Source organism: Bidens hawaiensis, unplaced genomic scaffold, assembly GCF_021521415.1.
Source record: "Bidens hawaiensis isolate Kalapana, Puna unplaced genomic scaffold, B.hawaiensis_p1.1 tig00022318_1, whole genome shotgun sequence".
Taxonomy (NCBI): Eukaryota; Viridiplantae; Streptophyta; class Magnoliopsida; order Asterales; family Asteraceae; genus Bidens; species Bidens hawaiensis.
In genome coordinates this window covers 387311-397618 of record NW_027493472.1, presented here as the reverse complement: position 1 = coordinate 397618, position 10308 = coordinate 387311, and the positions used below count along the sequence as shown (strand labels likewise).

Below are 10308 nucleotides of genomic sequence, written 5' to 3'. Positions count from 1 at the left end.
AATCGAGCAAACAACTTGATCTATCCAGCTTAAACCAAGTGATCCGAGCACATTAGTGGGTCGAGCATGGATACAATAAAAGAAGATCTCAAATGTTCATAGTATAACCTTCAAGCATGGTTCATTCCGAGGAAGCGTCTCACCCGAGTATGATGAAAGTTGTTCACAATAAGTCACAAGGCAGGATTGAAGTGATTTAGAGGAACATGCTTGCTCATGGGACATATCGAGCAAAGAAAGGATATGTTATGAAGATTATAGTTTGCTGGAGGAGAATGTTTTCTACTGAAAACTTCTAAGTAAGTTGTATACTCAAAGACTTGTTTCGAGCATGCCATGCATTACAAGTCTGCTCGACAAGGATATATCATACTTGAAGAAATTGTTTATTTCATTCATTATGTAATCATTTGGGTTTCTAGAAGGAACGTCTGGGCATATAAATAGAGTCCTAGGTTTTCCATGTAAAAGAATGAGCCTTTACTGAATACGAGAGCATAAACGCCAGACCGAATATTCCTCTTTGTGCAACTTCGTACCGTCGCCGACACGAAACCCTTGACATTTCATGCATTAAATCACTGTTCCTTAACCGATTAATCGATATAGTGAATCTTTGTCCGCTGTCTTTATTACTGATTATTTATTGTCATTCAAACCATTATTCCCAATCCTTGAATATACTGATTCCGCTGGGATATTCAAAAGGCCCCGAGTTATTAGATCTAGTGTAGGTTTTGCACTAGGTCCGGTCCTGACACTCTCAATTCGGATAATCCTGTATTATCGCACGGAGAAAGTCCATGATTTTATATGAAACTTCCAGAAAATAAAGTAGAATATTCCAATATTAATCCTCGGGTTGGATAATCTTATCACGCAGGAGAGGATCTAATATTTGTGTAACGCCCGCCAATTTCCATTAAAAGATTTAAGCATTGTAAAGTTTGTATATTCTACCGAGACGAGTTGGCGTTCTTCGGGGACCTTCTCATCATTTCCCATAAGTTAAATTTATTAACCTCTCGTCCAAGTTATTACAACATTCATAATGGAGGGACTAGAGTGTAACATGTTGTATAATATCAAAAAAAACCTAATCCTTTTCTTGTTCTGGCCGATCGCAACTTCCTCAGCCATCCCAAGTTCGTTTTTTTTCTTTCTTCCAGCCATATTCAACGTGTAAAACTCAAATTCAAGGTTAGTAATATACCAACGCAAGTCTTTTTCACCATTAAACCCCTTATTGAACCCTATAGATGTCATAAACATGTTAGGGTTTGAGTTTTGATTAAAACAGTTTCTGAAAGATTCGTACTCGTTTATTGTTTGGTGTGTAGCTTTGAGTCTAGTTTCCAGAAAGGTATAATATGTAATTTTTGGACGAGATTTGAATGGTTTTTATGATTTTATAAGATCGTGTGTCAAAGTTGATGCGGGGTGACGGATTCTGGTCTGTCTTTCCCGACATCATAACTCTTTTTTGACAAATCCAAATTGGTTGATTCCACATCTGAAAGTTCAAATTTTGAGTTAAGATTATATCCCAATTGAAATTGCTTAATTAAGTTTGGTAATGATTTTTAAACAAATAAAACACTTTTACTGTGCATTGAAATAGTTGCACGTACCTTTCTGTGTTGGAGGAATTTTTACAATTTTTGTGTGCACTGGAAAAATATAACAAAATTATTTTTAAAAGACTAAGACATTTATTAAATTCTGGTAAAAATTTTATTTCTATGGTTTTCCTATGTAATAAAATACATCTTTGCATGCTAAAATATGCATGTTATAGTAGTTATTGATCGATACTTTGGTTTTAGGCTTAACCGGTGGCTGACCTTTTGAACAATTTCAGGGCTGTTTTGATTAATGTTCTTGATTCATAATCCTCTTAGGTATGTCTAGTGTATAAAATTTAATATCGTGAGCTATGGTTTTCTTTTGATTGGTTAACTAGTTATAGATTGAAAAATAGTGTTCAGTTGTCTAGATTGTTAAGTTGTTGCGTTTAGCTCGATGTTTGAAGGAATTAACAACCAATTCAGTTTGTGTAGCTTCGGTTTGATATACGGGCTGTGCAAAAATGATTTTTTTAAGTATTGGGGCTGAATTGGTTGTCAGTTACTTAAACGGGTCGGTACAACGCAAATTCGCGTTCATTGATAGTTTGTGCGTCATGCTTGCGAATTACCGACCCATCAAACTCGTGTAGTGTCATGTGGACTTGTTGGCTGTGATTTTATTAAATTTGGTCTACACGGGGCTGAGTTGGTTGTTAAGAGCATAAACAACTCATAAGCGCACATATTCGTTCAACTAGCAACTCCCGGGGGTATTTTGGGAATGTCACCGGGATTAGCTAAAGGAGGTTTTGGTAAATACAAGGCCCCAGGGGCTGTTTTAATTGAACTTGGTAAGGCCGAGGCTTTGGGTAAATCAACCATGCTAGAACGCCTCGTAGGATAAACGAGTCGGTTCGGTTCCGTTAGTAATTATTGTTCGTAATCTGTGACAATCGTCAATTTCAGGTTAACTCCGTTAACTCAACTCCGTCAATTCAAACTTAAAGATCACTGAATCTATAACGCACACCTCATTACATTTAAACTAGGGTTTAAATGACGCTTAACACTTACTACATGTGTAGTCTTTCGGGAATTGCACCGAAACGCAAACGAGTTGACGCAAACGATTGGTGAATAAACGAAAAACGTCAAAACAATAATTATGTGATAATTATGTGTTAGACTTATGTGTTATGTGATAACATTGTTATAAACGTTAACTCAATGTGCTAGAACTAGTTAATTAAGCTAGAAAAGTAACATTTGAAAGTTAAGGGACCAAAGTGTATTATATTATTATTATTAATATTAACTTAAAAACCCTAACTCTCCTCTTTCTCTCCCTCAAACCCGACGGCAGCTACCCCCCCCCCCTCTCCTCACGATCGGCTCACACACACACACATATCTCTTGGTTTTTGATCTTGTTTTTCACAATTGAAGCCTCCTACACCCGATTCTAGTCATCTTCTACCTTCCTCTTGCTTATTTTTGTGCTTTTGAAGGTATAATTATAAACCCTAAAATCTGGAAATTTCATATATTGTGTTCATATGATCTTTGTTTGATTTGATGATGTATTGATGATGATTTGATAACTAGAATTGATATTATTACATGTTAATTGGTTGTGTCTTTGATTTTGAGATCAAATAAAACCCTAACCATGTATGTAATGTGTAATTGATGTGCATGGATGGTGATATTGGTGTCTAGAATGTTATATGAACGGATTATGGTCCATAGATAGTTAATGTGTTGAGTTTAGATGCAAACAGTTTCTGGACAGATTGTGTTATTGATGTTCAATTGACTGTATCGGGGTGTAAATGTGAAAATTGGTTGAGATTATTGATACTACAGTAAACTAGCTTGAGTCTAGTTTCTAAAGAATATAAATTTGCAATTTTTGGACATGTAAAAGTTAACCTTTATGATTTTACAAAAACGTTGTGCAAAGCTGAGTTGTTAGACCTGCTGTTAGGTTGTTTTGTAAATATTATATCTCAAGAACTACGAGACCAATTTGGTTGGTTCCACTTCTGGAAGTTGACTTGTTGAGTTAGGAACCTAACCCGAGTGGTCTTGCATTTGTTGGATTTTTCGTTTAACGGGAATTTCAAATAACATTCTGTTGCGCATGAATTTGACTGTTATGAGTTTGCTGTAAGGTTTTGATCATTGTGAGAAACATATGTGGAATAAAAATAAAATAAAATATGTTCTGGAAACCTAATACACGTATGCTTTTGTGATGATTTTTGGTAAATTAATTGAGATGCTATGATCGGTGGAATAGTACAATCTTTCAAGTTGAATTTCTGTCTCGGTGAGACTAGCTGCTGAATTTTGTGAAAATGCATGAAACATGATAATTGCTAGTAAATTGTTATGTTTTGACCAAATTGCCCCTGCGGGGGAATACTTGCTATATAATTGTGGTGTTTTGACCAAATTGCCCCTGCGGGGAATAGTCGCTAGTGATGTACATTATTAATGCATGACACGTAAATAATTGTTCACACATGTATCGTATCACAATTGTACTTGTTAAGTCACACACGATTCACAAACGAGACACGAAACACATTGTGTGCATAGGTATTATGTGCCGAGTCTAGAGACTCGATAATAGTTCCGACACTTAGAAAATCTCTTTGTTGTTTTAGAACGCTAGAGAGAGTTTTTTGTGACGCGCATCACTTGGTGATTTATTTTTGGGAAATCTTCGCAAACAGTGAGTTCACTTACCCCTCTAAACTATTTTCAAACGCTTTTCACTTGGGGAGATAACATACTCCCAAAACGCATTTAAGATTTTGTTAATATAAATTATATATCACTTGTAAAGACTAAGTGGAAAACGCAATAACTAAAGTCCTTCATTCACATCGAACCGTTTAATATTGGATAATAGCGAGTCATTGTTGATTAGTACTACTGGGTTTGACAAACCCCACCCAACGCTAAACTCAACTGGAGGTCGAGTGGGTGTAATCTTGGCTAAACACATACCATGGTCGGGATAGACCTGGTGGCAAGGCAAATGATAAACAGTCAGCTTCGGTGTCGAACACTTAGTAATACTTGCTTTATAGGCTAGCTACCTATAGATATATAATTGATTTAACCCTATCTGGTAACGCAAAACGCTGAACGCAAAACGTTGAACGCGAAACGCTGAACGCGAAACGCTGAACGCGAAACGCTGAACGCGAAACGCTGAACGCAAAACGCTAAACGCTTTATTTTATATAAACTTGTGAACTCTTTAACCTCGTGTTGACACTTTTAGTATGCTATTCTCAGGTAGCCGAGGAGGGCGCGCGGTATAGGATCATGCATGGTTTTTGAACATTCTGATATGCATACATGTTTTTAACTATTATTATTTGGGTTTTTAAGACGTCCTGCGTGACGCAACTTTCATCTTTTGGTTTTTACGCTTCCGCACTTATTTTCATTTAAACGTTTTTATGGTTAAACTAATGATTCCGATCCTGTTAGTTCACACCCTCTAACGGTAAAACTCCGTTAGTGGATTTTGAGGGTGTGACATAATCCGACAGGCATTTGATTTGTGGGAGTACTTAGGGATTCTCTAGCTCGTTTTTGACTGGGTGCCTTGTGACAGGTGAGTTCATGATGACCCTCTTTAACTCTTTTTATGTTTTGGGCTGGAAAATAAACTCAACTGCAAATTTTAACTGATTTTACTCGTTAAAACAATTTGAAGGACATTGTATTGTCTTGTTAATATTTGTGCATTTATGAAATCCGGTGTGGATTATATTCTATGCCTTAGGATATTCTGGACTCTTTTCGGTCATAACTTCCTTAAGGTTATATACATTGTTTATGGTCTAGACTCGAGGATGTTATTAGGCTTGGTGTTAATTGTATACGAGAAGACCTATTTACTTTAGTTCATATTATGGACTGACTATTATATATTACCTTACAACCTACGAGTGTTGATATTATTTAGTTCCTTATGACTAAGAACTATTTGAGTAGGCTCATTGATGTGTGTGTGCATGATGATACGGCCGGGTCAAATGTATTACTCGGGTTTTCAAATCCGGTGGTGGAAAGGCCCGTGTGGCGTGATCATCATTAAGGCGGGTCAAATATATTACTCGGGTTTTAAAATCACGTGGTGGAGAGACCCGTTGTATTTTAAACCATGATCGGGTCAAATATATTACTAGGGTTATACTCTTGGTGGTGAGGCCCGTATCACATGTTTGGATGTGTAAGCCGTGATCGAGTCAAATATATTACTCGGGTTTGACTCGTGGTGGAGAGGCTCGTGTCACGTGCTTATGTCTTACCGCGTCCGGGTCAAATATATTACTCGAGTCTTGACTCGTGGTGGAGAGACCCGTGTACATGTGTTCGACCATGAATGTATTATTTGGTGATATTTATTTATTTATTTGCTTATTATTCCCCCACTGTTTTAGATCTATAACCTTTGAAATAAATTATGAATACTGTTTATGAAAACTTGAACTCACTCAGCTCTAGCTGACTTTATGTATATGTTAGATTGATTTTCAGGTTGAGAAGTAGGGAACTACCGCTTGGACGTGCTCGAGACTACCCGTATGGTTGAAGGCATATATAGTCGGAGATTAATAACGTAAATTGTTTTCTTTTCGTTTATTACTTTAAACATTTAAATTATGGTTTTGGGCACTCTTCCCGGTTTTTGGAGATTTTGATATTTACTATTTCGCTGTTTATTACTCTGAATTGATTTTAATAAGATGAACTTGTTTGGTTTTAAATGTTTGAGAATTTTTGGATATGATAACCAACTATAGGATTCCTGGGATTCGGGGTCTTACAATTTGAACAAAAATAAAGAAAAGATAAAGTTGAATATCTTTCCAAAATTAAAGAAAAAATAAAGCAGAATTTTCTTCAAAATGAATGAATGCTCACACAGTAATCTTTTAACTTTTTGACTTATTCAATATGATATAGTATCACTCGTCAAGATGTTATTCCATTAGATTCAGTGATTGTTATATTTATATCTTATCAATTCCTATATAGTCTGTCAAGCCTATCATTGCATATCATATTGCTAGCTTTACGATATTTTTTTAATCTAATTTATTCATGTGCTAGATCAAATCCCTTCAATGTACTATCTTTTTCTCTTTTTGCTTCAAGAACTCATTTTGAGAAGCATTTTTCGATGTTTTTGAATTTTGAATATTCGAATGTTTTTAGAATTTTATATTTTTCTGTACAAACGAAAATCACAATATTTTGTGTTTTTATATTTTCTCCCCCTAAAAACCAACAAATAAAAAATAAAAACAAGAAAAGGAAAATAAAATTGATTTAACCGAGTAGTTGAACATCTTTTAATCTTTTAAAACCGTTTAGACCAAGCAAGTATTGAAATCTTGTTTTGTCAAAGGCTTTGATAAAAGGCCAGACTTCTGAAAATCGGTGTGCATCTTTTCAATATCGATTAATTTCTTGTCACACCCCATATAACAAATTGCGGAATCGTAAAACTGAAATGTAACAGATACCTCTGGTATCAACCGCATTGCTTATCAAGAATAATACAAACTAATTTACAATATTTTACATTGATCTAACATCGTTTACAACTAGTTGATACAAACTAAATCCAGCCCGATAAGCGGCTTTACTTCTTACTAGAACACTTGCATCAATTCACCCAGCATTGATTGCAAGTCAAACACGTAGCACATGGACTCTGTAGTCCAAGTCCGGTATACCTGAAAAACATGTTAAAACGGGTAAACTACAAATAGTTGGTGAGTTTCAAGAATCAGTTGTGTGTATAACAACCAAAGTTTGTAAATATGTATGTATGTACGGAATCAGATTAATACTGGCCCCAAGGTCGGCCAACGCATGACTAACCATATCATCGCCTAAGATGTAAGGAATCGTGAAACTCCCAGGATCGGCCATCTTTTCAGGCAACTTGCTCTACAAAATGGCAGAGCATCAGCACTAAGAGGAACGAAAGAGACTTCGGCTAACTTCTACTTATTCGTAAAAATGTCCATGAGGAACTTGGCATATTTAGGCATTTGAGTTAGTGCCTCAAGGAATGGAACGTTTACATGATGCTCCTGAAGAAGTTCTAAGAATTTAGCGTTTTGCTCCTCGTCTTTGTCCATCTGAAGTCTCCCAAGATATGGCAATTTAGGCTTATAAACTCTTAGTGGTGGTTTCACTTGCTTCTCGGCATGTGTTGTACTTGCTGGGCTGCGCCTCTAGTGCACCTTGCCCGGTGAAGAATCCATTTGTATCTTCTGGTCTATCTGCTCCTCCCCATCGACCGCAGGCTGCTTGACGACTCCTCCTGTAGTCACCTCCTGAATCACGGGCTCGTTACGTGCCCCTGCACCACTCGTAGTAATCACAGCTTTCGCGAATCCCTTCGGGTTTTGCTCGGTATTGCTCGGAAGTGTACTCGGCGGCCTCTCATTTAAACGACTAGCTATCTCTCCCATTTTCCGCTCCAGATTCTGAATCGATGCTCCCTGATTTTTCATGAAGGTTTCGTGCTCACGGAAATTCTCTTGGGTTTCCTTATGACGAGAATCTTCTCGTGTCATGAGCTTGGATGGCATCTGTGTCTGCTGTGCCATCATCTCCTCTAAGGTGGGCTTCTCTCCACTTCTTGGCCCCTCGACGGACTCCTGGATATGCTTTGACATTGCTGGAAGCCGGATTGATTTCCATTCGTCCAGTTTGAGTTTTGATTGCTTCTCCATCCCGAATTATGGGAATTTTGGTTTCGGTTTGGATAGCTTATAAAGTCAACAGCCTCTTCCTGAAAACCTATGGGGCACGGATTCGTATCATGCCCCTCCCCCACAAATCTCGCAGAGCTGACTCTTCACCTGCAGGTCCTTCACCATCTTTGTTAACGCCTCAACCTGTGCCGTAAGTGCGGTGTTCGTGTCGACCGAATGTAAGCCACGTGATATAGAGTGGACGCTCTTGGTACTCCTAGCGGGTGGTCACAGGTATCAACTCATCGCTAACCCATTGAACAGGGCTATGCACTCATCGGTATCCTTCGTCTTCAGCAAGTCGCCTCCCGCCGCTGTGTCAAGCATACTCTGTGTCGCATATGTCACTCCATTATAGAACTTCTCGACAACTGCCTCGTCCTGTAGACCATGGTTCGGGTATAATGCTAGAAGATTTTTGAGTCGCTCCCATGCCTCATAGAAAGTCTCAGTATCCTCCATTTGGAAAGAATAAATTTGATTACGAAGACGAGAGGCTTTAGCCAGAGGATCGTATTTTTCAAGAAATTGGGCTTGCATGGCGGCCCAAGTAGCTATGCCTGTGGGAGGGATTCTAGCCACAGAATAGCCTTATCCAATGTTGTAAAACTCCCGAGTAGGCGGCCGAGTACTCACCGATTACTCCCCGCCAAGATCGAGTACTCCCCACCTCGGCCGAGTACTTCGTAGGTATTTTCCGAGTAATCCCCGAATACACGTGAGTACTCGCGACTCCCTAGTCGACCGCCTATGACCGCCTACCGACTTTTACAACCATGGCCTTATCAACAAGTGATAATGGAAAGACACGAAGCTTGATAGCATCTTCAGAAACGCCGGTGAGATTGAATGTGTCGCAAAATACGAGCAATGCGAGTAAGATGAGAACGCGGGTTTTCGTGGATCAACCCGTGAAATTATGCAGAATGTGAAATAGTGTTCAGAATATTAGATGGAATCTGCCAATTTGTGTTTACCGAGAAAGCTGGTGGAAAGATGCTGGATCTCGCGCCAGCATTGGCCGGACGGTCCGGGTCTGCAACGGTCCTCCTCGGTGGTGGTACTGTGTCGCCCTTATCTTCTGCTACCGGTGGTGCCTTAGATCGCCTATGAAACTCACGTTCGGGTTCGGAAAAAGGTTTTAACTCGGATGGTCCCTGCGAAAAAGGTTTTAACTCGGATGGTCGCTATTATCCAAATAATTTTTTTTTCAAGTAGAACGTAGAGCCCCAAACTACACAAAAATAAGCAAAATTAAACTAAGTAAGTTAAACTAATCTAAACTAGAAAACAAAAAATAAACAGGCTAGTTCCCAACTCGGGTCGTTCTCTAATCGCCTCAAACCGTGTCCCCGGCAACGGCGATAAGAACTTGATGTGCAAAAATATATATGACTAATAAAACGATTCGCAAATAAGCTTTAAAAACCAAACAACCTAACCTAGTTCACACAATCGGCAAGTGTAACGGTCGCGTGTAGCAAAGAGAAAGGAAGTCCGGGTATCGAACTCAAGGACACTAGAGGTGGCTCGTTTACTAAACCCTAACTAAGTCCTGCCCTAAAAACAATATTTAATTAATTATTATTTTTTTAATTTTGTTTTAATTAATTTAAACTAATTTAACTAACTTACTTAAATTAACGGAGCTAACGGGAAAACTTAACGACACTAACGGCACTAACGGGGTTCTCAAATATGATGAAAGCGAACCACCTAGGCAAGAATCTTAACGACACACTCAACGACCTCGGGTGACAATGAACACATGAACCGTGTTCTAAAGATGATCAAACTAGACAATAATAAGGGAAAATAGGTCCCTACGGTCAGTTTTGCTAAAGACCCCTAAAAACGTCTAGAAAGATAGGTAAAGCACGATTGATTTTCTAAATACCCTAATGATTAGTTACTTGGTCCGTATCAAAATCATAAAT

At 38.3% G+C, this 10308-nt stretch overlaps 1 non-coding gene across 1 annotated transcript; it reads left to right on the top strand.

The window, feature by feature from the left end:
• The first annotated feature begins 8756 nt into the window (after nucleotides 1–8756).
• On the top strand, nucleotides 8757–8863 carry LOC143565331 (small nucleolar RNA R71). Its single transcript, XR_013141048.1, has one exon. It is a non-coding gene; the product is annotated as a small nucleolar RNA R71 (small nucleolar RNA).
• Nucleotides 8864–10308: the final 1445 nt, after the last annotated feature.